This window comes from Ursus arctos, unplaced genomic scaffold (assembly GCF_023065955.2).
Source record: "Ursus arctos isolate Adak ecotype North America unplaced genomic scaffold, UrsArc2.0 scaffold_22, whole genome shotgun sequence".
Classification (NCBI taxonomy): domain Eukaryota; kingdom Metazoa; phylum Chordata; class Mammalia; order Carnivora; family Ursidae; genus Ursus; species Ursus arctos.
In genome coordinates, this window is record NW_026622897.1 from 42,704,575 (window position 1) to 42,729,723 (window position 25,149).

At 44.1% G+C, this 25,149-nt stretch overlaps 1 long non-coding RNA gene across 1 annotated transcript; it reads left to right on the plus strand.

The window, feature by feature from the left end:
- The first annotated feature begins 1,004 nt into the window (after nucleotides 1-1,004).
- On the plus strand, nucleotides 1,005-13,220 carry LOC130544605 (uncharacterized). Its single transcript, XR_008961021.1, has 2 exons — nucleotides 1,005-1,791; nucleotides 6,544-13,220. It is a non-coding gene; the product is annotated as an uncharacterized LOC130544605 (long non-coding RNA).
- The last annotated feature ends 11,929 nt before the right edge of the window (nucleotides 13,221-25,149 follow it).

The window sequence follows — 25,149 nt, forward strand, 5'->3', positions numbered from 1 at the left end:
CATGGCATCTTGCTCACATCTTTTTTACACTATACTTGATGAAGGAGATAAAAAAGAATAATTCAGTTTCTCCATCTGGTTCAGTTTTGGGGGTCTTCTTCATTATTATCTCTCTTTTTTTTTTAACATGCATGGAAACAGAGGTGAAACCCTTCTCCTCCGTCTCACTGCACTATTGACATTATAAACATTGACCTAAATTATAACCATTAGGTTCCCACTGAAATGAAAGGTCTGCCCTAGGGTTTAAATTCCTAACTTGCTGTGTAAGATGAGCCCCAATTAAAGTCTTCTAATAAGAAAAACAGAGGTTTGGTGTTAAAACATCTTCAAATAATCTGTGGGGAGCTTTACTTGTAACTATATAGCACTTACCACGACTGCATTTGAAGTAGGGCATTGGTCTATCTACCTCCTCTACTAAGGAGAGAGCTTCTTGAGGAGAAAGAATTTATCTCATCATGTTAATATTTGGCACATGTTTGAGCCCATAAGAGGCATTTAGTAAATGCTGGTTAAGCAGAAAGGAAAAGGACATTCTGGGAGTAAAAGAGCAAGGTAAAGCCATTCTGGTCTTTTTCTACTTCTTTGATGGTGATGATAGTGATGATGATGGTGAGGATGATGATGGTGATGGTGATGATGATGGTGATAGTGATGGTGAGGATGATGATGGTGATGGTGATGATGATGGTGAGGATGATGATGATGGTGAGGATGATGGTGAGGATGATGATGGTGATGGTGATGATGATGGTGAGGATGATGGTGATGATGATGAGGAGGAGGATGGTGATGGTGATGATGATGGTGAGGATGATGGTGATGATGATGATGAGGAGGAGGATGGTGATGGTGATGATGATGGTGATGATGACAATGGTGATGGTGATGATAGCAAGAGTTACCACTGAGTTGCTTGCTATGTGCTAGGCACTGTGTCAAGCACCTTACATACAATGTCTCTTTTAGCCCATATGATAATGAGGTACCTATTTCCCTATTAAGTAGGTGAGGGCTCAGAGTCATTAACAAAAGTGACCAAAGTAACTGACTTAGAGGTAACATTTCTAAGATCTCAGATCAGGTCTTTGCATGCTTTTAACCACTCTGCTATCTTTCCAAATGAGCCAACATTTCTTGCCTTTTTATGCAAATAATTAGGTCAAGTATTAGAAAACATTTCTCATGTTCTTATTCAGTTAGTTTGCAAAGCAACCCCGCTGGGGCTTGAATACGGTATAGGATGGGCCTGATGGGCCAAAGTTTGATCCACAAATGTAGAGGATGTATAGGATAATGTCTACTAACCCTAAAGGGTTAAAGAGAATTAAAAGTTTCAGTGTAACTACCAATTTGAGGCAGGGAAGTGTTAGCATGTAACGAGGAATTTCCCTTCCTCTGAGCCACTGGGTTTTTGCCAAGGCTTCAGGGTAGATGCTGCATTAGCAGAGGACGAATTTGATCCAATAAAACATCTTCTCAATCCCTGTTGTAAGATTAGTCTGAGTAGGAATCACTTGGTAACAATTTGGAATGGAGTGTGTTAGAAAAACATAGCTTTGTCTGGGTTGAGCCTAGAAATGGGTGACAGATGTTAATGATGAACGACTGAACAGATGTTTGGGGGAGAATTACAAAAAGGTTTTCTATCACACAGGATCTAAACCTTAACCTTCCTGGCTGATGCTGAAAGGAGAGCTTGTTTATGAAACATGTTCTCGCAAAACTGTTTGGCGGATCGTGACAAAGATGAATGACCGGATACTATAATTTAAATCTGAAAATAAGGTAAATGGGAGTCCTTGTTTGTGTGCGTATGTATATGTGTTCTCTTTGACAAGGGTCAATGCCTTATTGAAGAAGAGGAAGGCCAAGTAAGTCATTCCTCTCTGCCTGCCCCATTTTCCTACCCCTGACGGGAAGGAACGGGCAGTGTTTGATACCACACCCTAAGGCTCAACAAAATTATTAAAATACCACCGCTTATATACATTCGGAAATATCTGCCCTATAATTATGTGTGGAAAAAGGAAAGAGTTTCTATACAACTCAATTGTTCACTTTAAATGGAGGCTCTGAGGCTTACTTAAAGTTTTAAGGAGTCTAAAAAGATCCTCCATCCAAAGTAAGTAAGAAACAAAGGTAGATTTTAAAAGCTGTATAGTTACTACCATAAGCCCATCCCCACTTACCCACTCCACAGGAAGATGAACTGTTAGTTACGTTATACAAATCATTCTAGTACTTCTGATAATTTGCCCGAAATGATGGATGGACTGAGCAGAGGCATTTGTCAATGTAGCCTATAACAGACATAAACATGACGTATCTTCTGCAGACTGTAGCTGTATCTACACAGCAATACCATGCACTTGATTAAAAAGGATGAATGCAGTCAAAAAATCCAAATACTCTCAGTTTGATGTTAAAATAATAATAAATGCCATTGAATTTATGACACCGTATATATAATAGCCTTATATGTCACGATAGCCCTGCAAGGTGGGTTGATTATCGCCATTTCATGGATGAGAAGGGAGACATCCAGAGAAGTTAAGTGACTTGCCCAAGGTCACATGTGCTAGTAAGTAGCACGAGCAGGATTTGTATCTTTACTGTGTATTCAAAATTCCTCTTTCTTTTTTAAATGATTTTATTTATGTATTTTAGAGAGATAGAGAGCGCAAGCAGGGGAGAGGGAAGGGGCAGAGGGAGAGAAAGAGAGAATACCAAGCAAATTCCGCACTGGGTACAGAGCCCAACATGGGGCTCAATCTCAGGACCCTGATCATAACCTGAGCTGAAATCATGAGTTGGATGCTCAACTGACTGTAGCACCCATGCACCGCTTAAGTTCCTCTGACTTTCTAATATACCAGACTGTCCTGAGTAGAATAGGCATTTTACTCTTTGATTAAATCTTATGTGTTACTTTATATCAAAATGAAATCTGATTTGCAGCCATGATTATCAAACTCGGAATCTGAAGTCTCACTTTTTTTTTCAAATCATAACCAGTTTTACCCCAAAAGGACCCTGTACATATGTATCAATTCTAGTATCTGAAAAACTACACAACAAATCATTAACCACCAGAAACATGTATCAGGAGAAGCAAGAAAGAGCACCCATTCCTTCTTCATATTAGCAACACTTCACTCCTGAGCAACTCCTGCTTATAACACTGAGGTCTGAGAACAGTCATTTCTCACAGTCATCCTGAGTGAAAGATGGAAAGAGTACTCTTCAAAGACCACTGTTAACTCTGTGTGCTGTTGAAAGGCAAGGGAAATACTAGACTCTTCTTTTGCTTCATACTGAAGAGAGCCCAATAGGGAGGAAGGTGATAAATGAGAACGTAGTCAGCTGTGGGCAAAGTAGGGTAGAAGAAGCTGTGGGGGTTGAAAAGATAAATGAGGTACTTAGAGCTTACAGGAGAGATAAGACATATACAGAAATAGTCAGCGATGAGGCAAATGGCATACATCAAGGGATCTGGGAGCTTAAGAGATAATGAGATTTTTAGCTCTGGGGATTAGGAAAGGCTACATAGAGGGGATGGCGTTTGCACTGTGAGCTTTGGAGTCCAAGACCAGGAAAAACCAGTCCTTTTTCCCTTTTGTCTGACTTTCCCTTCCTGTTCCTAGTCTGCTTCTTCCTTTTCTTGCCAATTCTCAGAAGAGTAACCAAGATGTTCTGTTTTCACTTCTTCATTATTATTTAGTAATCCTTAAACTCATGGTTCTGGTTTAGGTCCTTTTGTTAAGATTACTAATTATCCTCTAATATCTGTTCTCTCTGTGTTCTTCAGGAAGAGAGCGCTTAAATTGTAGGCACATGGCCACAGGGAATAAAGCCTACATGTGCCAGCCTCCCTTGGGCAAGGAATGAACATACGACTAAGTTCTGGACTAAAAGAATATGATCAGAAGTGATGTGAACAACTTCTAGGTTATACCCTTAAAGGAAAGGGTATTAGTTTTCCCTTTCCCTGCTTCTTGTTGAAAGGAATGTGGCTGTGGCATTGGTGAGCCATCTTGGCCACTCTAGGGATGGAGGAGGAATAAATAAGATAGAAGCAGCTAGTCCCCCAGCAGTGGTTCTAGAATACTTACACTCACATTCTCATATAAGAGAGTGCCAGGAAAAACTGAAATAATTTGAAATGAGCAATAAAAAATTCATGGGTGTCCTGAGGAGCTTATCCAGTGGTCACCTCTTACCATTCATTATCTTTGAACTATGTTATAGCTCTGTTAATTTACAGATAATGGATCGTGGTGCAAATGATTGTTTCTCTTCCACATGCAAACAAATTCTGTCTCTCTCGGGGGAGAGTCGATTCCCCTCATCCTTGCTCCCCACTCCTGCCCCATGGAAAAAGCCAATTTTACATATATTTATAAATTCATTTCTGCATTCCTGATTGACCTATGTAAGTGTGATATTTTGAACTCTCCATTGAACCGGTAGCAATATCTTACTGGATCCTTCATCAGTTAATGAGTGAAAATCTTTGACATATATTCAGTTTATATAGGTGTGAGAGTTGAGATTTTACCTTTTACATAAAAAAAAATTATTCTTTAACAACAGGAGTATATTGTTTAAGCCACTGTTACTTTGGGTCTTTGTTGTAATGATCAAATCTCTATTCTAGCCAGCAGCTCCTCCTTGAATTATTTCCTTGGTAGTCAGCATTGACTATTCCTACCACCCCCCACCAACTTTTCAATTGTGTTTATTTAATGAGGATCCAGAATTGACTCTTAATCACCAAGTCCAAATATCCTTTCTCACTAAACATTCATCCTCAATGAGAGACAAAATAGAACAGTTTTTTTTTCCCAACTGTGGATGACAACCCATCAGTGGTCATGACATTAATTTTAGTGAGTCACGACCAGCATTGATAGAAAATGTCAAAATGCATCACACACGGTAAGGATATTTTGTGAAGCTCTGGATTCAGATCCCTACAAGCACATGTGTGGGTTTCCTCTGGCTGCTGTAACAAATTACCACATACCGGGTGGCTCAGAATGAGAGAAATGTGTTCTTCCAGAGTTCTGGAGACTAGATGTCTGAAATCAAGGTGCTCAGGGCCAGGCTTTCTCAGAAAGCCTACAGGAGATCCTTCCTAGATTCTCCCAGCTTGTAGAGGCTGCTGGTATTCCTTAGCTTATAGGAGCACACCTTCAATCTCTGCTTCCATCCTCACATCAGCTTCTCTGTGTGTCCTATTCTTTTTTTTTAATAATAATTTTTTATGTTATGTTAGTCACCATAGAGTATATCCTTTGTTTTTGATGTAATGTTCCATGATTCATTATTTGTGTATAACACCCAGTGCACCATGCAATATGTGCCTCCTTAATACCCATCACTAGCCTATCCCCACCCCCCCTGAAGCCCTCAGTTTGTTTCCCAGAGTCCACAGTCTCTCATGGTTCATTCCCCCTTCTGTTTACTCCCCCTTCATTCTTCCCTTCCTTCCTACCGATCTTCCTATTTCTTATGTTCCATAAATGAGTGAAACCGTATGATAATTGTGTTTCTCTGCTTGACTTATTTCACTTAGCATAATCTCCTCTAGTCCCGTCCATGTTGCTGCAAATGTTGTGTAATCATTCTTTCTGATGGCTGAGTAATATTCCATTGTGTATATGGAGCACATCTTCTTAATCCAGTCATCTGTTCAAGGGCATCTCAGCTCCTTCCACAATAAGAACACACTCATTGGATTAGGGCCACCATAACCCAGCAGGCTCTCACCTTGATCTTTGCCTAAATTATATCTGCAAAGACCGTCTTCCCAAATAAGCTATTTAGAATATTCCAAATATTCTGAAGTTCGGGATGGGCATGAATTTTCAATGGATTCTTTGCTAATAATTTCCTTTTTTCCCCTACCTCTCTACCTTAAAAATCTTTCCTCTTCCGTAGCCCTTTGGAGCTCCTCTGTACTTGCCAGATCTTTAAAATTTACTTGGTTGAGTGTGTATTTAACAATATTTTTATGAATAAATATGTGTTCTTGAACACTATGTAAAATACTTTTCTTCTCATGGAGAGAAGTTTCAAGAGTTTGAAGGACAGGACTAGAAGACAGACCCTTACTACCTCTTTCACCCTGATTCCAGAGAAGCATTTAACATTGCTGGCCAGGCTTTCCTTTTTTTGCCATAGTCATAGTAACAATTATGTAGTACAAAATTTCTTTAAGCAATTTTATATGCAGTAAATCATTTCAATCTCATTACACCTCAGGAGGTGGATCTTAATGACATCACTGTTTTAAAGTTATCATATAGCTAGAAAGTGAAGGAGCCAGGATTCAATTCCAAACCCATGTTTTCCCAGTGCTTCATGTTTTTCTTGGTTCCCATATTGTTGTGTTGGTCTGAGTGTCTCTGACGTGGCTCCATTTTCTGGCTTCTACTTTTTTCTTCCCATCTCCTAATAGTGTCACTCCATCCACCACTGGCTCTGGCCTGGTCCCACCCAATCTCATTTGCTACCTTGCTTCCTACTTGCCAGGGCTGGAGAAGACTGAACCCTATCTGCAGAAGGGAAGGAGACAGTAGAGAGCAAAGCTTGAGGAGAGATGAAAGATAGGAATGACTGATGAACCAAGGCTCCAGAGGGATGACCAAGTGCCTGGGAGGAAGAACTCTCCTTGGGAAGTATGACGGACACCTCTGCCTCTGAGACGTTTGGCCATTTCCGTGAGGAAGACAGAGACAACAGCAGAAGCAAGGGATTTCCTGTCCCTCTAGCTGGAACAGCTTCTCCAGGTTCAGGCCATGAGCCTTGCTGTGAAAAACGAGGCCTTGCCACACGGATACAGCGCTTCATGTTACAGATCTGGCCCGGGGCCAGCCCGGGGAAAACAGGAATTACCTCCGCGTGTTTGGTTCTGTAGTTTAAGGAAGAAATGATAAGCAGAAATGAGAATTCAACACCCAGAAGCCTTCCTCTTTGTCACCTCATTAGCTGAGGTGATGACTCCCAGAGACACAGAGAACACGCCAGGAATCCCAGACAGCTGCGTTCCTCAGCCGGGCGGAGCAGTCAACGGCCACAGGATCCCTGAACACTGAAAAGCTGCGTCTTCGCCAGATGATTAATGGCGCATCCTTGGCAGATGAGGAAGACGCAAGCTTCAACAGCTGAATTCTTTACATCGGACCTTTTAAATAAGAACGCGTTGTTGAGGGGGCAATAAAACCATCAGAATGTGACTCTGGCTTCTTTCCATCTTATTAGGCTTGAGGTCGTTATCCAGGTAATTCAGGAAAAATAAACTCCATTGCCTGAATTACTCAGATAATTACCTCACTGTTTCAATTCAGTCTGGTGGGGGAGGTCCAGCTGTAAATGTCTCCCGGGCCTCAAACAGTCTGATAACTGAAAACAGGCTTGGTAATTTAGGAGTCAGGGAGAAGCACGGAAAGGGGCTGAGCTCACATAATTAGAAAGCCCGGGTGTAGGCAAGCTCTGCGGCGTATGACCTGCTTACTCCGGGTTGGCAACTTTTCCTCACCGAGCCTAAGGCCATTTTCAGGATGATAAACTATCAGTGCTAGCCATTATACTTCATTTTTAAAAAAGATTTTTATGTATTGATTTGTCAGAGAGAAAGAGAGCAGAAGCAGGGGGAGCAGCAGGCTCCTCGCTAAGCAGGGAGCCTGATGCAGGTCTCGATCCCAGGACCCTGGGATTATGACCTGAGCTGAAGGCAGATGTGTAACCGACTGAGCCACCCAGGCATCCCGCCAGTACACTTTAAGCAATTATTATCAGTACTACTTTTTTTTTTTTTTAAGATTTATTTATTTAGAGAGAGAGAGAGAGAAAGAGAATGAATCTCAAGTTGACTCCCTCCTGAGCATGAAGCCTGACCTGGGGCTCAACCTCATGACTCTGATGAGATCATGACCTGAACTGAAATTTAGAATTGGACGCTCAACAGACTGAGCAACCCAGGCGCCCCAGTACTACTTTTTTATTGGTGGTGTTATATTCTGGCTTAACACTGAATAAAAAAATTATGTTTTAAGCAACGGTATAAGATTTCAGGGCAATGCTTCTCACCATAGCTGCCTATTAGACTCATCTGGGGAGCTTTTAAAAAAATAGAGGATTTCCCAGCCTGCACTCCAGACCAATTAATCTGGAGTGTGTCCTGGGGTGTGGTCCTTGACATAGGTATTTTAAAAAAGCTCTCCAGATGATTCTAATGGGCAGGACTGCTGCAAGTCAGAGAAAGACTCAAAGACGGGAAGGAGATTTCTGTCACCCGAGGGTCATATCCAGGGTTTAACATGTCTGATGATGAAGCCTCAGAGTGACAGGTGAAGCTGTCTGGCTGTTCAACCTGTACCCCAGAATTCCAGGCAGAAGGGACCCAAATGGCCCCAATCCCTGGGTCTCAGAGGGCCCCGGCCGGAATGATGGGGAAGGCATTCACTGTGCCCACCCGCTGACATCCACACTCCTGTAGAAAAAGCATGAGGGTCCGGTGGTGCCCACTGTCCACACCGAAGTTCAGTAATTGAAGGACTTACTCAGAACCACCTAATCAGAGCTAGTTATTAACAGAGATGTGCTGAAAGTATCATTTCTGCTTCCTTTTAATTCCTTAAAGCTTCCCTCCCAAGGATGAGGAGCAGGTGCATCTCCACCTTGTGGTGGCAGGACTTCCTAAGGTGCATTGGGGTGTCACATCCACACACATTACAAGTAACAAGACTGTACAAGTAACAAGACTGTAAGGGCTAAAAGCCATGCCTTCATCCTGGCAGCTAGTGTTTCCCGAGTGCAAAGCTGCCCTCTGATCGGCAGTAATGGGAACTGGCCAACTCTTCCTTCTGAGGCAGTTCCATGGGATCTTCCGGCTTCAAAGCACCTGATTGGTAACCGTGCTGTCAGCATGAAGCCACCTTCTCTGTGTGGTTTCAAATGCCTCCGGGCCAGAGCCTGAGGGTAGAATTCCTGCGGTCTAGACATAAGCGCTCTACCAGGTCTTACAGATGGGGCTCCCCACTAAGTCTTTGGGGGAACATGGCTTAGAAATAATCAAGCGATCTCCTGGGAATGGTCAACAGTCTGAGAAAAGAGCAGAACATCTGTTTCCTCTGTGGAGCTCCAGGGAGCCTAGGCTGCCTTCCCATGCACACGTGGCTCCTGCTAGAGTTTTAGGACATGTTTTAGTTGTAGGACCATTACTTTTGCCCCATGACAAGGCTTTCCAAGGATGAAGTGCTCGAATTCACAAGGATTCTCCAGGAGCATTTTCTCCTAGTTGTTGAAATACAGAAACCACCAAGTGCCTCTGATCTATTACAAGACAATGCAGTGGTTCTTCCTCGGAGTGCTCTCCACACCCCGGAGAAAAGCAAATAGTGTGTGTCCTTTCTCCCCTTAGAAAATAGACTAGTCTTTTCATATTCTCCTTGACTGCAGAGAGCTCCGTTATCCTAAAAAACCCTGTTCAAATGTCGCCTCCTACAGGCACCTGGGTGGCTTAATCGGTTGAGCTTCTGACTCTTGATTACAGCTCAGGGTTGTGAGATCAACCCCACATTGGGCTCCATGCTGGGCGTGGAGCCTGCATTGGGATTCTCTTTCTCCCTCTGCTTCTGCCCCTCCCCCCCGACTCTCTCTTTCTCCCTAAAAAAAACAAAAACAAAAACAAAATGTCACCTCCTCCGTAAAGCCTTCCAGGGTTCTCTCAGGCAGAATTAAACACATCTGTGCCAGCTCAGTCTTTCTATTGACTCCTCATTCAGCTGCATTGTGTAAATTTAGCTGCTTAGTGTGTGCCTGTGTCCTGCCCGCTCCCACCTCCACTCCCAGGACCCTGGACTGTAAGCTCCTTGAAGATAGGGATTGATCACGTAGGTAGATGCCCATTAAATATTATGTGGGGAATTGAATTTGCTTCTGGTTCATCTGTGGGGTTTTTTTGTTTGTTTGTTTTTTGCAGTGGGTGTCAGGGATATTTGACTTTTTCAGGTGTTCCATAAAGATGGGTTCCAAGTCCTTGGAGGAACTATTTCCTAAACCTTCTCATCTGCATCTTTTCATTTGCCTCTGGTGCTATGAAATCTTCCTCCTGGGACAGCCCTGGTTTTCTCCCTCTGGTTTTCCTAACTGTTTTCCTGTCGCCTTCCAGTTTCCCATTTGTCGTTTCACATCTTGGACGTAGTTGGCACAAGCTTGTAATTCACTCCCAACCCAGGCTGGCCCTGAACTTTGCTTCGACAACCCAGTCTCCACTTGCCACGTACCTTCCTCCAGACACTGCATGTGGAGTCTCCAGAATGACAACGTGAAAGAAGACAGGAGAGCCCAATAAGGATGAGCACAGATTTGGACCCAGTCCTATCTGGACTCGCAATCTCTCTTGAATTTTACCATATAAGTAAGTTACTTAAACTCTCTTATGTTCAGTTTCTTCATCTGTAAAAAGGGGATAACAACAGTACCGACCTTTTAAGGCAGATAACGATAACAATCCCATCTTTTGAATACTTGCTATCTGTCAGGTCTTGGGCAAAGGATTTTCTGTGGACTCTTGAGAAGCAGATTCTGAGACGGAGCTGAGCATGGGGAACGTATAATAGGGAGTGCTTCTGAGATTCATACTGTGGTGGGGGCTCAGGGGGGAAGGGAGAGGGAGAAGCTGGGCTGCATACAGTCTTCAAGCCTTCAGCCAATCTTACAGGATGGTTTGAAGCTGGGTGGCCCTTCAGACTTATCTTGAACTCTAGTGAGGGAGCTGGGGTCTCCTGCATTTCCCTATTATTGGAAGGAGGTTGTCCCTCCCCAAGGGGAGTGTGACCTGTGATGAGGCACCTCTTCCCAGATGAGGGTAATTTTTCCAAAGTCATCACTGTGCAGTGACACTCTCAAATGCACCTATTTCACAGATAACATGTAAAACGCTTAGCACAATGCCCGTCAAAGAGGAAGCATTCAGTAAATGTTAGCTGCTCTCATTGTCATTATCACCATCATTATTCATCACCAGATATCCCACACCTGCCATCTTGCCAGCAAGAATAGAATAAATTGCTCTGCTGGTAGAAAAGCCAATGGGCCTATTTACTGAATTCTTCCTTTAAAATAATCGGTCATCCTTTAGCAGCATAAAAAAGATAATGCTTATGCTAATGGAAAAGATTCTTAGGTATAGTCAGCGTTCTCCAGAAAAATGGAGCCAATAAGGTGAATGTGTGTGTGTGTGTGTGTGTGTGTGGAGAGAGAGAGAGAGGCAGAGAGATTTATTCATTTTAAGGAATCAGTTCATTTGATTTTTTTTTAAAGATTTTATTTATTTATTTAACACAGATAGCGACAATCAGTGAGAGAGGGAACACAAGGGACTGGGAGAGGAAGAAGCAGGCTCCTAGCGGAGGAGCCTGATATGGGGCTCAATCCCATAACGCCGGGATCACGCCCTGAGCCGAAGGCAGACGCTTAACCGCTGTGCCACCCAGGCGCCCCCAGTTCATTTGATTTTGAAGGCTAATAAGTCCAAAATCTGCGGGACGCCTGGGTGGCTCAGTTGGTGGTTGAGCATTTGCCTTCGGCTCAGGTCATGATCCCAGAGTCCTGGATCAAGCCCTGCATCAGGTTCCTTGCTTGGTGGGGAGCCTCTGCCTCTGCCTGCCGCTCCCCCTGCTTGTGCGTGCGCTCACTCTCTCTCTCTGGCAAATAAATAAATACAATTTTTAAAAAAGTACAACATTTTCCAGTGTAGGCCAGTGGGCTGGAGACCCACGGAAGAGTCAGTGTTGCAGTTCAAGGCCAAAGGTCATCTGCTGGCAACATTCCTTGTTCAGCGGAGGTCAGTTTTTGTTCTGTTAAGGCCTTCAGCTGATTGAATTAGGCCCATCCACCTTATGGAGTACAACTGCTTTACTCGCACTCCACTGATTTCACTATTAATCTCGGCACAGTGGTCCAGCCACGTTGACACATAAAATTAACCATCACAAGAAGTGAATAGGAGATATCTGCTAATTTATGGACTCAGAATTAGACCAAGAGGGTTTTATGGTGTGAAGAACATTATTCAGTGACAGTGCCAAAATAGGTTTTAGGTCTCTGTTCTTTTGTTTTGTTAATTTTGTCTTAAAGTACTTGGGATGAAATAGGTAAGTTCAGTAACAAATATTCTTAAGTCACTGGTAGTGAGAGAAATGTAATGCTGTTATATAGTACGTGGTAAGGTACAGAAGAGCGGGAGATTCGGTCATGGAATACCTGTTTTGGGCCAAGCTCTCCTCTAGCACTGGAAATACAGAGACAAAACATGTGCTCTACCTTGAAGAAACTATTTTCTAGCTGGAACACAAGCATCCCAATGAGCACAATACGGTAAAATAACGGTCTTACTAGAGATGTAGATATGGTATATCATGAGCACAGAAGAAGCACCTACGTTTGTCTGGGGGAACAGGGAACGCTTTCCAGAGGAGGCAGACTTTGAACTGAGGTCTGAAAGATGCAATTGGAAGAATGCCAAGTTTGGGAGGAGCTCTGTGAGACAGGTAATATCATTCAAGGTCATGGAAGCATGAAAGACAGAAAACATGTTCAGTAACTTAGCATGTTCTGAGACGATGGAGTAAGGCATGATGGTATAAAGGGAACCATCATGGAGCTAGAGATGGAGCTGGTTTGGGAGGCAGTGGCCATGCCTTGAAGGCGGTATGTCATGCAAAGGAATAGAGGGATTATTCTACTGCTAATGGAATTTTGAGCAGGAAAATGATATGCTCAAATTTGAATGTGAGGATATTCTGTGGGCAATGTGGAGGGTGAATGCAAGGTGTTGGGGACTAGAGACTAAGAAGTGAAAATCGTAATAATCTGGGAGAGAGAGAGTGAAAGGACCTAGTCTCTAGAATAACACCGGTACAGAAGGAAGACAGAGAATAGGATGTGTGCCAAGATTTTTTGAGAGGATGGAGAAGCAATAAGACTAGATAATTTATTTATTGGTTATACCCATAAGAGAAAAGGGAATAATATGGGATGACTCTAGGGTTTCTGTCTTGGGAAATGAATAGAGATGCATATCAAAACATTAAGGAATATAGGATGAGAAGGCAAGGGAGAGGAGGGAGACCAAAAAAATGTTAGTTTAATTTTGAATACTAAGTTTGTGAAATTAAACAACACACTCCTAAATAACTAATGGATTAAAGAAGAAACCACAAGGGAAATTAGAAAGCACTTTGGGATAAGTGAAAATGAAAACACAACATACCCAAATTTGTGGGATACACTAGAGCGATGCTTAGAGGGAATCTATTATAAAAAGAGAAAGATCTCGAATCAATAGCCTAAACTTTGTCTTGAAGAGTAATTTAACAAAAGAGGTGCAAATTTGCACAGTATTAAAAATCATTGTTAAAAGACATTTCAGAGGACCTAAATAAATGGAACTGTGTAAGGAGAAGAGTATACACACTTGACAGGCCATTCTGGGGGGTCAGAATGGGGACCTTTCTGAAAGCCCCCACTAAAGCTTCCCATGTGTCTCACAGTGACACCATGTGGAGAGCTGGGCATTCCAGACAAGACAGAGATGTTGTCCTTGACCTCAAGGAGCTCACAGTGCAGTGGAGGAGACGGACTTGAATGCATATAACAGAGTAAAATGGATAAGGTTATGCTAGAGGAATAAATGTGAGGCCCTGTGAGAGCCAGACACCTACTCTGCACACTGTCCTGAACCCATGGGAGGCCATCTTGGCTTGAGTGCAATTGCCACAGTGAGCCCAGGGTACCACAAGGTGCCCTGGTCATTGAGGTGGCTACAATGACCTGTTTGGCCAAGGCCCAGCTGTGCAGGCAGGGAAGAGAGTTTATACAACTCAGTCTTACAATGAAGCCTCTTTCCTGGGTGGACTTAGGGTAATAAGTCTAAGGCATGTGTTCAAAGCTCCACAACCCCTGTGAATCTTTCTATAGTTAGCCCTGTCTGTTTTTTCCTTTTAACTGAAATCCTTAGAAATAAGGCTTTTAATTTTTGTTAGAAGCTTATGCGTGTTACTGATAGGTTGCCTTCCAATGGATCTTAACCTGCTTTGTTTTTACTTTATCAAAATGCAGTACTCTTGTGGACCACTGACTTGCAAGCATTAACATGCATAGGTGTCACCTGAGGGTCTTATTAAACTGGAAATTCTAATTAAGTAGGTCTGGGGTAGGGGCCTGAGAGTCTGCATTTCTAACAAGCTCCCAGGTGATGTCCCCAGGCCACACTTTGGCTAATGAGGCAAGACCACATCTTTAATATTTTAACACTTACCAATCACTTTAATACCTACATCTTAGGTAATATTCGAAATAATCCTGTGAGGTAGGAAGAGTGGTTATTATTATTCCCCTTGTAACAGATAAGGAAACTGAGGCACATGCTGGCTAGCCAGAGGAAGCGAGGAAGCATCCTGCCTAAAACTCAGCCTTAGACTATGTGCTCCTTCACAGCAGATATGGCATCCCCTAAATCGGCCATGATATCTCTGGTGACAAGAACTGCGCCCTGATCTGTCCCCTGTGGTGTTGGCACATGGCAAGCATTTAATCTTGGTTCCTTACAAAATGTCCTGTTATATCCCAGTAGCCACTGTGCAATGTTCTGGCTGCTTTAGTTCATATTTATTATTCTAATCCTTACATTAACTCCCTCAGACAGACAGAAATATTACCTGCATTGTGCATTGGGGAAACTGAGGCTCAATGAAGTGGACTGACTTGCCAAAGTCTACCTAGATAGAAGCGAAAATAAAAATCTGCATCTGCCCTATGTTTTATTTTATTTTTAATTACAGAGCCATGCACACATCATACAGTAAAAAATGCTTCTCAATCAACCATTTCCTTACTACCTATACCCCGGTTGTCAGAAATCTTTAGAAACTCGACCATGAGAATGATAGTTGATCTGCCCAAGGTCTCTGCAGATGAAAAGCGCTATTCTCATTTTCCTGCCTCACATCCTCACAGGTGTTGCAACCTCTATCCACAGCTTTATGCCGAATGACAGCATAATTGATGCAGTTGGAGGGCTCCGCCCCGTCTATAAAGAAATTAAGTTTGTTCTGGTGGTCCTGCTCTGGTATGCAGTTGCTTAAATTTTTAATCAGAGATTTAGCCAAGAAACAGCGCAGAAAAAGTCAGTGGTCGTGTCAGTGCTGCTGAGGATGGTCTGAACAGATGTTTGGAGAAGAATTTTATGCCATGGATTTGGTAGGCATTTGAGTTCTCACTTTGTGAAAGAGCCAGAGCTCCTTACAGAGGGTCTCTGATAGACATTAAGGGGCAGTCTAAAAAAAAAAAAAAAAAGTCTTGGCTTGATCAACTAATGAGCATGGCACTTTGAAATCATGACCATAAATCCTTTCACACCAAAAGGTGAGATCTAGATTCCCTCTCCTTGAGTCCAGGTGGCTTGTGACTGCTTTGGCCAACAGAATACAGCAGAAGCAAGGCTGTATGACTTCTGAGGCAATGTCATAAAATGGCATTCAGTTTCTGTCTTGTTTACCAGAACAACATGCTTGGAGCCCTAGGCCACCACGTAAAAAGTCCAACTAGCTCAAGGCAGCCACATTGTGAGGGATTCCAAGACACGTGAAGACATGTGTGGGCATTCTGACTGACCCAGCCTCCAGGGCGCTAGACGTAGGTGTGAAGAAGCCTCCAGATCACCCAGTCCTCCAGCTCCTCATGTCATCCTTTGCTATTTGCATCCCAGATAAGGCCTTAGACATTGTGGAGCAGAAATAAACTATGTCCTCTGGAATCTCTCCTAATTCACGAGGCATGGAATCCACAAGCACGATTAAACAGTTCTTGTTCTACGCCAGGAAACTGAGGGTGGTTTGTTACACACTGACACATAACTACTGCAACCGACACGCCTTGCAGCTCGACCGTGGGAACGTGCTTGACCAACGTCCCACCGCGGCACTCTGAAGGCCATCCCTGTGTTCACGCTGAGCCCAAGCTCCTCACAAGCTCAGTGGTGTCAGATTCAGCAAATAAAAACACCATGTCCTGTATCGGGGACATATTTATACTAAAAACAATTCATGGTTTATCTGAAATTCAAATTTAACTGGGTGTCCTATGTTAATCCGGCAACCTTGTACAAGCCACTCCCAGCCAGGAACCTTGCTTACCTCTGAATCAATCATTTCTGGCCCAAGGTAGAGACCGTAAGAATGTCAAATTCCTGCGCAAATCACATAGTGGCAATTGGGGGGAAAATTATTCCCAAAAGGAGAGAGACAGTTGTCTAGACAACATTATAGCTGTGAGGGTCCACAATAGCCGCTGATCTACCATGTAATGTCCACCAAAGTTGCTGGTGTACATAAAAATCCAGAATTCATTAATGGGCGATTGAATCAGTAGAATGGTGGGGAACTGAGTTTCTTTAGATGTATTATTTCCTTATAATCTTCACAACAGACCCTGTGAGGTAGTCATTATTCTTTTTTTTTCAAGATTTTATATATTTATTTATTTATTTATTTATTTATTTATTTATTTAAGAGAGAGTGAGAGAAAGAGTGATAGCGAGAGCACAAGCAGGGGAGGGACAGAGGGAGAAGGAGAAACAGACTCCCCGCTGAGGAGGGAGCCTGATGCGGGACTCAATCCCAGGACCCTAGGATGGGGACCTGAGCTAAAGGCAGATGCTTAACTGACCAAGCCACCCAGGCGTCCCCACCATCCCATTGTTATTCCTTCCTGATAGATAAGGAAAGTGAAGTGCAGGATATTAGTCACTTATTCAAGGTCACTCGCTTAGTAAACAGCAGGGAGCTAGGATCTGAAACCAGGTTTCCAATTCCCTGTGTCTTTCTACTACCCCCAGGTGGCTGTTCAGTATGGAGCCAGTAATGGGGTGATTGTATTTTCACTTTTACAACACATGGCTTTGGTGTGGCAGATGCATAACTCCAATTTTTCTCTTGTGTGAAAAATTGCCTTTTTACTCCATTTTAAAAATTTAATAATATTTGAACGAACCTATTCTGTGCTGTGCCACTGTCTATAAGAGACACAAATATGAATAAAAGTGGTCTCTGCACTCTGGGGAGCTGGACCATCTAAGATAAGAATGGAGGGGTGGGTGTGGAGAACAGACATGTTTGTAAATAATACAAATGAGAGGATGTCAGAGTCAGGAACGTGCTGAGAGTGGGACGGACATGAAATTCTCCATTGTTCCTAGCCGAACCACTCCATTTTCAAGAACTTGAAACTCAGAAAAAAATGGTGTTTATATCTGGAAAATATTTTCTGATTTTTACACATGGCCCAGTACACGATATATCATTATACTCTCTGAACATTATCTAAGCATTTACAAAAGAGCAAATCATAATGACACATTATGTAGAATTTATGCTATTATTTTGCTAGATGCTTTACATAATTACCACGTGGAAGCACCATGGGGTTCCTGCTGGGTAGAGGCCACCCACGTTTTCTCTGAGTGGAAGAAACGGATACTGGAGTGTGGGCTTCTGAGGGGGCTGGAACTTGTGGGGCAGGAGAAGAGGACACTGCAGAAAAGGAACTTTGGAAATGTGCACAGAGAATCTCCTGGGTCTCTGGCTGAACACCAGGTTGCTTGTATGCATGGTCAGACTCCTGAAGGCCTGGGAGAGAACAATACGCAAAGTACTGGGAGCTGAGCAAAGGCTCCAGAGATCAGACGGTGCTTGGAGACGTTGTACTTTCAACCAACTCCAGTGAAGGGATCTTGTGAAAACTCCGGGAATTTGGTTGAGACATCAAAAAGGCCATGCTTTAGGGATAAGGATCATGTCCTGGGGTAAGGGCCACTCTAGACTGACTCTAATAAAATGCAAAACCAAGTCTCGGCAGGATCAGGGTATCTGCTACTAACTTCATTGCCCTGCTGAAATAAAACTCCACACTCTTTATATAATAATATAATCTAGACTGTCTACAATTGAGCAGGTAGATAAGCGTCCACTGGAGCCCCAGAGCTGCCATGCAATAATGTCAGCCAAAGTTCTCTAGATCTCAGTAAAATGATGATTTCTAAGGTCCTTCGAGTTCAAATTTCCAAAATTAAAGATCTAATCACAGTTTTCTTTCCTTGGTTCCAGCTAGTTACCCAGGTTACTGCTTAGGCTTCAGGCTTCAGAATCTGTATACAGAAAAGGGACCTCGATGGATGTAAATACCCCCTTCCATTATTCACCTCCCAAAGAGCATCTACATGGTTGACAACCCTCCAAGAAACAGGACAGGTGATGTTGACACAGGTGGGGTAATTTGGAGAAGACTTTTAGCTCAGGTGGGTTTTTTCCCCTTTGTAAAAAAACAAAACAAAAAAAAAAAAAAAAAAAAAAACAAAAAAAAAAACATCATCTGTGCTTAGCCAAGCCTGACAAGATGAAGACTCTTGCGGCTGGCCTGGGAAGCTCGGTGCATCCGAGCCCGCCCTCTGCTGGTCAGATTCAGCCATAGCATGCTCTGCTCAATTGGTGGGGGAGACACTGGATGCTTGGCCCGCCATGTTTTTTTAATCCCTTGAAAAAAGAGAAGAGGAAGAGAGTGGAGAGAGGGAAAGAGAGGTAGGAGGAGAGAGAAGGAGAGAGAGAGAGAGAGAGTAAGCAATAGAATCACAGAAAGCAAAGGAGTTGAATTTTATGAAGAATGTGTGAGTTTGCCTCTCCTCTTCTATAATCTCTGGTTGGATGGAGAACTCCAGGCCTAGGCTGGGACATTCATATGTCGGTGGTTCACGTTTTCCTTCACTCAGTGTTAGAGCGAAAAGTCCAGGACCAGAATCGGAGGACTTGAATTCTGTCCCTGCCCTGCTGCTTACTAGTCAAGTGACCTTAAACAAGCCAATTAACCTCTGTGAGCAACGTTCATTCATTAATTCAGTATGCAATATTTATTGAAAACCTACTGTGCTCCAAACCCTGTGTTAGGCTCGAGGGGAATACAAAGATGAAAGAGAGGTGGCCCTTGCCCTCAGGTTGCTCACCAGTGGTAGGGGGAAACAGGATTATTTCACAGTGGCCAATCTGGGAGGTGCTGGGCAATATCTGGGAGACTTGATAGGGTTGTACCGCATGACCAAGGAGGGGCCATAAAATAGTTTGCCACTTGGAGGAGCTGGCTGCCACCCCTTTGGAGCTCTTTGTTTTTAAATGCAAGAGAAATACACAGAAAAACATGAGACTGGTTTTCAACCTTTGAAATATTCCGCCTCAGTTTAGATCTAGGAGGCCATGTAGGAGGTGAGGAGAGGAGGCTTTTCTCCAGTTCCAGAAACCTGAAGAATGACTCCCACACCACCTCATCTGTGAAACTGAAAAAGTAATGACTGAGGACCATGTTCCCAGCCACAAATTTGTTTATTCAATACCTCGTGGGCTTCTGTAGTCACATTTGTGACTTCAGTTCCAAGGGCGATGTACGATCCATTGACAGTTTCCATTTATTCCATGCATGGAAAACGAATTTGCAATCAGCTGTCTTCTTGGCCCAGTCCTGCTTTTTCCACTGAACATGAGAACACTTTGGCATCGTTCGGTGGGTAGGAGGAGGTCCGTGAGCTGCCAGCACTGTCCATGGAGTCCTCAGGGGGATCCAAACCAGGAATTGGCTGCCTGAGTAGAAACCGCCCACAAGGGGAGGAGTGCAGACTTGCTAACTGATGACTGGAGAGTCTGATTATCTTCTGAGCTGTGTACAACAGCTCACCACCTTCTTCCTGCACCACCACCCACCCATCTGCTGGGAAAGAAAGGCTTTAAAGGCATTCCTGCAGCGGCCTAACTGGGGATTTGTTCTGCCTCAAACATTTGGAGTGATCATTCCCATCACAACCCTCATAGAATGTGCTTAAACATCAGAGTGACAGATATGATGGCCCCTTATTCATCAGGGTCTGCACGCTGCACGCATTATCTCCAAACCATATAAGGACCCTAGGAGGTAAGTGCTGTTGTCATTCCTGCAGGTGGGCACCGAAGCTCAGAGAAGTTAAGTCACTTGCCCAAGACCAGAATTAAACAGTAGAGTTGGACATTGAACCTCACAGTCTGTCTGTGGCCTCCTCACTGCATCATGATGCCTCCGTAGAGCAAGAGGGCCAGTTCCAGGATAAAAACTATCCGCCAAGCCCCTGCTACTTCTCTTGTGCGGAGACAGAACAATGCTCTGCCCCCTTCCACCACCACCAAAGACGGTCATACCCTCATCCTCAGGACCTATCGCGGTCGCACCTTTCGTGGCAGAGGGACTTTGCAGATAGAGCTGTGTTAAGGATCTTGAGATGGGAAAAATATCCTGGATTATCTGGGTGGGCCCAATATAATCTTAAGAGTACTTGTAAGAGGGTGGCAGGAGGGTCACCGTGAAAGAAGGCACTGTGCAGAATCAGAGAGACTGGAGCTGCCGTGAACGAGGCCAGACACTAGGAGCTGGAAAAGGTGAGGGAACGGATTCTCCTCCAGAGCCTCCAGAAGGAACACAGCACTACTGACACCTTGATTTGTCTCTACAACCCATTTGCGGGCTTCTGACCCACAGAGCTGTAAGGTGATGAAGCTGTGTTCTGCAAGTCACCAAGTGCGCTGCTGTAAGGTGACGAAGCTGTGTTCCGCAAGTCACCAAGTGCGCTGCTGTAAGGTGACGAAGCTGTGTTCCGCAAGTCACCAAGTGCGCTGCTGTAAGGTGACGAAGCTGTGTTCCGCAAGTCACCAGTGAGCTGCTGTAAGGTGACGAAGCTGTGTTCCGCAAGTCACCAGTGCGCTGCGATTTGTTACAGCAGCCATATGAAACTAACACTCTGGGAAATATCACACACTGCCACGGGACAGGGGGTGCCTTCAGGGTCATTGTGAGAGCTGGCGATCGGGAGAGGCGGCCCCAGAGAGACGGAGTCGTTGGCCAGACTGGGGGCACCACCCGCCATGCTTCTCAGGCACGGCCGCCTGGCACCTTCCCCGGGTCACAGCGCCAGCCCCGCGGCCGCTTGGCTTTCAGAGCCTCCCAGTGTCAGCCTGGCTCCTTCCTGTGACCCTGCCTCTCCCATCCAGGCCTGGGCCTGTGGCAGCTGCCTGATTCCCAGCACTGGCTCTGCCGCCTGCCCTCTTTCTACCTTTGCCAGGTCCTCTGTCAGGCCAGGAATACCAGGCTTTGAAGAAAAAGAGTCCAGTTACAATAATCCCGTTACAGGCTGTGCAGTATGCGTGAGGCCGGGACCACAGACTCGAGGCCAGGTTTTCCGTGTCTCAGCCTTGGTGAGCTCATCTGTGAAATGAGGACAGGAACACATACCTCATGGAGCTGTTGTAGGGGAAATCTAGATGATTTATGCAAAATACACTTGGTGCGTGAGGCACCAAGTCAGTTCTCCCTGAATGACAGCTACTCTTGTTATGATTTTACGTTTTAAACGTGAGTCATGGACCTGAGCTCCACAGTGATCTCAGGTTTAATACCCACGCAGGTATTTGGAAAGCACGTGACTCGTCTGTGTCAAGCATGGCTCTGCAATACAGAAGGACGATGGAAGCTTGCTCCATACTACAGATCTGGATTTGGATTTTAATTCTTCTGCTCGCAGCGCGTGGCTGCATCTTTCTTCTTTTTATGTTAATCGTTAGAAAGTCAAAATTTTAAAAATACGTGGAGGTAGGGAATGCTGAAGTATTTGAAGTCTAGGAAGGGATTTTGTGGAAGAGAAAACAGGTCTGGGAAAATCTGGTAAGTGGAAAATAAAAAGGACAGTGTTGTAAGCATTTTGAGTTGCTGTGAGACTTTAAATTCTGAAAGTTAGGATTCTGCCATACGAGAAATATCTTGTGACCTGCAAGTATTCTGAGCTCCCCAGGTGTCCCCATCCTGAGGCGTGTGCAGAGAGGGTTGAGTTACACAGATCCCTTCAACTGCCCGGTCCCCAAGCTGCTCCAGGCTGAGACCACTGGCTCTTATAAGCACCTGTGCATTTCCTGTATCCCACTGGGTGCTATGAGTGTACTGGGATGTTTGGAGCTAAAATTCTCTCCTCTAGAAGCTCCTGATCTAGTGAGGAAAAAGTTACAGGAAGAGAGGAGAGTTAAAAAAAAATCAAAACAGAACTCACAAGACAGAAATTCTATTCTTAGCAACATTTATTGGGGGCTCACTATAAGGACTACCATTTATTGAACACCCACTATATGCTAGGCCCTTTACCCCCAAGATCTACCTAACTCACACATTTGCCCTCTGCATGTCCCACAGTGAGTAAGTGATGGAGTCCGGATCTGAAAGGCCGTCTGACCGGAGTCTCTGCTCACACCACAGGCCAGCCACTAGGATTAAGTGTGAATAAAAGGAACAGGGAGGGTATGCTCTTGGAATTCAGGGGAGACAGAGACAGCTGTGACCTAAAAAGGTCAGTGAAGTCTTCATGGAGCACATGGTTTTAGCTGAGCCTGGAAGGAGAGCTAGAATGTGCATAGTTGGAGAGGAGGGCGATGAGGAAAGGCGTGAATAACAGGTATTCAAGAGATTTAGTTGAGCACCTGCTAGATTCCAGACACTGGTCTAGGGGTTTGAATAGAGCACGAGCAAAATAGACATCTGTCCTTGCCACTGTGGAACTTCCGTTCTAGTGGGAGGAGAAAGACAAGGTAGTAAAAGCATAATAAGTAAATTATACAGCGTCATACAAGGTGACAAGTGCAACAGAAACAGGAAAAGGTAGGGGAGTATATTGATTTTCTATGGCCGCTGTAACAAGTTATCACAAACTTGGTGGCTTAAAATAACGCACATTTATTTCCTTGCAGTTTTGGAGGTCAGAAGTTGTACATCAGTTTCAAGTTTCACTGGACTATAAGGTCAAAATGTCAGTAGGGCTGGTTCCTCCTGGAGGCTCTGAGAGGAGGATTCATTTGCTTACCTTTTTCTGCTTCTGTGGCTGCATGAATTCCTTGGCCCCTTTCTCCACCTTCAAAGCGCATTGCTCCAACCCCTGCTTCTGTCATCAGAAGCCTTCTCCTGACTTCCTGCCTCCCTCTTTTTTTTTTTTTAAAGATTTTATTTACTTGATAGAGAGACAGCCAGCGAGAGAGGGAACACAAGCAGGGGGAGCAGCAGAGGAAGAAGCAGGCTCCCAGCAGAGCAGGGAGCCGGATGTGGGACTCAATCCCAGGATCGTGGGATCATGCCCTGAGCTGAAGGAAGACGCTTAACGACTGAGCCACCCAGGTGCCCCTTGCCTCCCTCTATTTTTTAAAAAATTATTTGTTTATTTATTGGAGAGTGAGGGGGAGGCGCAGAGGGAGAGGGAGAAGGAGACTCCCCGCTAAGCAGGGAGCCTGTCGTGGGGCTCCATTCCAGGACCCTGAGATCATGACCTGAGCGGAAATCAAAAGTCAGATGCTCAACCGAGCCACCTAGGTGCCCTCTTTATAGGGACTCCTATCATTAGATCAGGCTCCCCCCAGAGAGACCAATATAATATTCCCAACTTCCAAACCCTTAACTTAATCACATCTGCAAAGTCCCTTTTGCCATAGAAGCTCATAGTCAGAGCTTCCAGGAATTGTGGTGTGGACGTGCTGAGGGGGCCATTATTCAGCCTTCCCCAGGATAAGGGGAATTAAAAATGAAGGATGAATAGGGTTAGCCGGAATAGGCGTTTTAAGTTGGAATGTTGAGAAACAGAGCCCAAGACCGGCATTTGGGTATATAGGATGGATTTCAGGAGAATCCTGTCAAAGAGGGAGTAAGGCAGGACAGGAAGAAGGCAGCCAAGCAAGAACGTGGTCTCATGATCTCGTCTGGCTCGACCCATAGAGAGTGGCCTCTGGAGCACACACTGCACCACAGACCACAGGTCTGTTCCCTCTTGACGCTAGAGGCCTGCCTTTATTATTTTTAACTTTTTCTTTGGAAATTATCTCAAATTTACAGATAAGTTGCCAGAGTAGTACAGAGAACTCCCACATACTCTTCAGATTAATCAATTTTAAACCTTTTCTACATTTAAGATTCTTTGTCTCTACTTGTCTCTGTCTCTACAGACACACGCCCACACACATACACGCACGCACGCACACACGTACACACACACACGTACGCACTTTATTTTTCTGAGCCATTTGAAAGCAGTTGCTACCTCATGCCCCCCCCCAAAACTGAAGGATGAACTTCCTAAGAATAATGATAGGCACAGTGCAGTTATCATATGCAGGAAACTTAACATTTATATAATACTTGCTACAGTTGTTATTCCCTTTCTATTACTGAGTCTGTCGTTTAGACTCCAACTACGTCAATTGTCCCAATAACATCATTCATAGCATTTCTTTCCCTCTAGTTTAGGATCCAGAATGGAATTGCATTCAATTCTCTTTAGTGTCTTTTCCTATAAGAAAATTCCTCAGTCTCCCTTTGTCTGTCCTGATATTGACAATTTTAAAGAATACAGTCCAGTTATTTTATAGAAACTTTCTCAGTTAGAATCTAATATGTCCTCAAGATTAGATTCAGGTTATACGTCCGTGGCTGGATTAGACACGTTCCTTCTGGGTGTCCCACCTGGAGGCACACATTGTCTGGCTGTCCCCACCGGTTAGGCTGATGTTGATGACCTGGTCACGATGCTGTCCAGTTTCTCCCGTGTGTGATTATGATTCCTCGCCCTTGAAACTACTAGCAATCTGAGGGAGGCACATTGTGATCATGCAAATATTTGGCGTCTCATGAACCTTTCCCTCCTAGATTTGGAATCTACTGATGATCCTGCTTGAACTATACTTTACTATGATGTTTGTAAAATGGTGATTCCCACCCTCCCAACTCCACCCATCCTTCCATATTGATCAACTGGCACTCAGTCATACTGTAAGAGAGAGCTCTCCTTTCTCCCCGAAGTATTAATTAGTTGATTTGTTTATTATCTATTGATTATCAGCATGAACTCATGGATTCCTCTTTCACTCAGTGAATTACGTCTTTCCTGTCCTAAGTTCTTACGATCTTCAGAGTGTCCCAGATTTGAGGATCCTGATAGATAAGGAAAGTAAAAGCTTGTAACTCCTGTGTCCTTTGGGTCAGCCC